At 31.6% G+C, this 4,537-nt stretch overlaps 1 long non-coding RNA gene across 1 annotated transcript; it reads right to left on the minus strand.

Annotated features, from left to right (window-relative positions):
- Positions 1-593: 593 nt before the first annotated feature.
- Positions 594-3,524, minus strand: LOC113602893 (uncharacterized). The gene is made up of 3 exons (XR_003424424.2): positions 3,129-3,524; positions 1,669-1,821; positions 594-1,146 (listed from the first exon to the last, which is right to left on the minus strand). It is a non-coding gene; the product is annotated as an uncharacterized LOC113602893 (long non-coding RNA).
- Positions 3,525-4,537: the final 1,013 nt, after the last annotated feature.

Raw genomic sequence — 4,537 nt, forward strand, 5'->3', positions numbered from 1 at the left:
CTTCCAATGAGATGTCTGCTATAATTCTTAGTTTTCTTTATGTAATGTGCCTTTTGAATTGTAATTGTTTTCCTTAACTTTGAGTTTTACCAGTTTGACTATGATGTAATTTACTTGAAATTATTATTCTTAGGTTGTATTGTTTTTCTTTGTTGTTGACCTAATGTTTTCATCTAAATTTAGAAAAAAAATTCAATTATTATTTCACGAACAATTCCGTCCCATAACATTCCTTTTCTCCATCTGGATCTCCAATTATACAAATGGCAAACTACTTGATATTGCCACACATGTCTGTGAAGCTCTTTTAAAATTAAAATCTTCTTCTTGAGTTCCAGCTTGCAAAAATTTTATTTGATCTCATGTTTACTGACCCTTTCTTCTGGAATGTTACATGTGTTGTTAGTACCATCCAATGCATTTTTAATTTTAGAGATTGTGTGCTTTTTATTTCTATAATCACTGTTTTTTTTTCTTTTTAGAATTTCCTTGTCTCCTCTGAATTCTCTAAATCTTCAGTTATCATATCCATCTTTACCTGTAGATTCTCTACTTCCTAAAACCGTCATATAAGAGTCTTTATTTGCTAATTCCAACATCTGGGTAATCTGTGGATCAGATGTTATTGATCATTTTATCTCTGTATTATGCACCACATATTTTACTTGTTTGCATATCTAGTAACTTTTAACCACACTCTAGATATTGTAGATAATATATTAGGGAGACTCCCAATTCTGTAATTTTTCTAATGAATGTTGAGTTTCGTTCTAGCATACAGTTAATTTATTGGCAATTCTTTTTTATCCAATTCAGACTTGATGTTAGGCTATTAGGATGAGTCTATTGAGTTTCCTAGGAAACAAGTTTCAAGAGTCTCAGCCCATTCCTTTGTAGACATATAGATCCATTTCTAGTTACCAGATTTTTTTAGATCCTCTTATAGGTTCTACTTTTGATCTTATCAGTATGTCCATTGTGTCCTAAGTCTCGGAGTTGGCAATTACTCAAAAGAAAAACTTTCCCATTATATCCGATGCTTCCTGCATTACTGTTTCCAAAATTCCATTTTTTTCTCTCAAAGCATGCTGAGGAGTGCCTGATGCTACAGCTTTTCATTCCCCATGCAGGAAATCAGAAAATTCCCTGAATAAAAAAAAAAAAAGAAAATTGGCCAATATAGGGATCAACTTAATGCATTTTGTTTTCTCAAAGTTCTTGCCTCCTCAAATCTCATCTCTTCCCTTGGAAGTTTTCCAACACTTCAAACTGCTAAATTTTTATAATTTATTTATTTTCTAATATAACTTCAGTAAGAGCTTAATCTGATACTAATAACTATCATTTCAAAATAAAGAAGTCTCTCTGTTTTGTATTTATTACTGCATTGATATGTAGTTAAAAGGTTTATTTCTGTATCCAATAATTCATTAATTTCTTTGATCAGCCATTCATTCAGCAACTGTAGTTTATATACCAGACCTTCCATTAATTATTGAAACAACTGATAAAACTAGATAACAATAATTCATAACAATTTTGTATTAAACAAAAACTTATACATTCCTACTGCCTTGTATTTATTAAATACCTAAGGACTTATATTAAAAATACATCTGTTTGCACACACATACTTATCATCTTATGCACATCATACTTATCACATACTTATCATCTTATTGAAAAAGTTCAATATTATTGATGATGATGATGAGGATAGTTATCTTTTGAATTCTCGGTAAATTGAAGCTTGACGTTCCCACATTTAATAATGCATTTGCATTTTGGTCCCACTTACATATAACTTCATGTAGCATGCACCTTTATTGGATTTGAAGAATAGTAACATTAGTGAAAAGAACTATACTTTCAGAGATTATTATAATTCCCAGTACAAAATAGGCATGCTGGAAATAATTGCTTAATATATAATTAATTGAATCTCTGGAAAAAAACATTCTGCTTATACAGAAATTGAATCTATATCAGTTGATCTAAATCTTGTCATTTATACAACATTTTCACCAATTAAGCAACTGGCTACTTCATATTCAGCATCTTGCCTAAAAACCCTTAACTTCCTTACCCACATATACACACCATATGTAAATGGAATATGTTATAATTATTGAAGCTAAATTCAAACCACCTAAAAATATCCTACAATACTTATTGAATGGATACTTATTCAATACTTAACAATACAATACTTATCACTGTGATATTTTTATGCAAAAGTTATGAACCATATTATATATATCCTTCTGTAACTTTTTCATAGGTTAAATATAGAATTATGTGAACCAACCATTTATTAAACAGTGAGGGATTGATTTTAGCCAAAACTGGAGTTCCTAGGCTCCGAGAATGTAGACATCAATAAAAACCATGCTTTGACTAAAGCAAAGTCTAGAAAGGGAGGCTATCTATAATTTTGAATCACAGCCTGATTAATTAGAGGCAAATATTCAAGTTATATTTGGTTTCCCTCCACTCATGGAACTATGATATTGGTACAAATCTATGTCATTAAATTATTAACTTAAGCTTATTACCAAAAATTATATGAACACATCACCCTTTCTGTACCTTTTATTAAGTAACCTATGATTTTACTATTTATACAACTTTCTACTGGCACTTTTATCATCACAATTATTTGCCTCTTGACATGGTTAAATTACATTATCGTTATCAAGGAGGAACTTCCAAGTTCAAAGAGCTTTATCAAAGCCCAAGTTTTTTAAGTTGTCCCTTTGTAGAATATATAATTATGTTTTCTTGTTTTATATTCTAATAAAAAGTGTATTTTGATGTAAGAATTTGTTAGTTTTCGACCCCTTCGGGAGTGTTTTTAGATATTATCTGAAACTAGTTCCTATGTGGGAAGGGCAAAAAGAAGGGAACTTACTCATAAGGTTAATTTTGGGCAATCTCAAGACGAATAGATCATTTCACAAGCCTGGCAAATCTTAAAAGTTTACATAGAGGCCTTAACTGAGTTCAAACACATATACCATCCAAATAATCTCAACACCACATTTCAACCTCAAGGTTCTTTCCTTGGGACGGCTTCTGGAAATGGGAAAGGCAAATGCAATGCACATTCTCAGGACAGGGGAACTTACAATTGCCTGGGTCCAGTGTGAAGGTCAACCAGTGGTCACATCTTCTCAATGACTTCCCCCCAAAACATCACTGGTGCCCTTGGTTATCTAAGAAGGAATGGCATTAGAACCAAAGTAGTCCAATGAGATATTACCTCCATTTGTTGACAGAGAACTGAATTCTTGGCCAGGCATCAAAGAAAAACTAATGAGCCTCCAAAGAGAATGATTTTTTTTTCACTTTTTAGCTAATATAGAATATAAGAGACCTGATCTGAAGATTTGCAAAGTTCATCAAAGGATGCATCTGCTTTATTGGGTTGTAGTAAGATTTCACTTACAGTCAAAGACCATAGGACACAGCTGGTCTCCAGCTGGTGCTTTCTACTATTTCACTGGAATGGAATGTTCGTTACACCAAGCTTCATTAAAATTAAATTCCACCTTCACTGTATTTACCACAGAAATTAATATGTTTTATAAGCTATAGCTCAGTATTCTACAAGATACAGAATAAGAATAAATAAAATGTTATATACTAAGATATGTATAATTGAGCAAAGAGAAGGATTTGGAAGAAATTTTTAAAGAACTGTTTAAAGGAAAGTCAGCATTTACAGATTAGTAATATCCAAGTTTTGATGAAATTGATATTCTTTATGCTGAGAGTCCTATATCAACCAATCCAGTTAACTAGTAGCCTTGAGATCAAACTAGGGCAGAAGCAACTGACTTGAAAAACATTTATTAAAATAAATAAATAAACAAACAAACAAAACCAGAAATAATATCTTTAAAAAACATTCATCTAGTAATAGTAAACACCATATAAGTAATTCAAATATGAGCTTAAGATCTGAGACTTAGGAAAAGAGGGGCAAAAGGTAAAAGGCAAAGACAATGAAAATGGAGAAATAATTTAGAATTTGCTTCCAGTATAACTGGCTTTAGACTTGTAGCCATTCAATTTTTGTTATACATTGTAAAATACCAATAGAATAATGGCTTAAACAATTCAGACATTTGTTACATAATTTGACAAGAAGGCTGGAAGGGAGCCATTTCACAGTGCAGTGACTTACTGATGTCTTTCAGGATCCAGGTTTTTCTTATTATTTTGTTCTGTCATCCTTAGCATAAAAATAATATTCACATGACAGTTGCAGTGGATATAAACCTCAAATGATGTGCAACAAGGTACCAATAAGAAGGGAAAATGAGTAAAAAAAAAAGTGTCTTTGCTCTCCTTTTCATACAGGAATAAGCTTTTCTCCTAAAATCACTTAGCAAATATTCCTTTGAGGATCAATGACCAGGAAACAACCATTGTTCATCAAAAGACAAATCAATGGCAACAAGGACAGAGTTTCTATAGTTGGCTTTTATCCATAGACTTAAAAGTACCCCACAGTAAAAAGATTACTTTTATA

This window comes from Acinonyx jubatus, chromosome B4, assembly GCF_027475565.1.
Source record: "Acinonyx jubatus isolate Ajub_Pintada_27869175 chromosome B4, VMU_Ajub_asm_v1.0, whole genome shotgun sequence".
NCBI lineage: Eukaryota > Metazoa > Chordata > Mammalia > Carnivora > Felidae > Acinonyx > Acinonyx jubatus.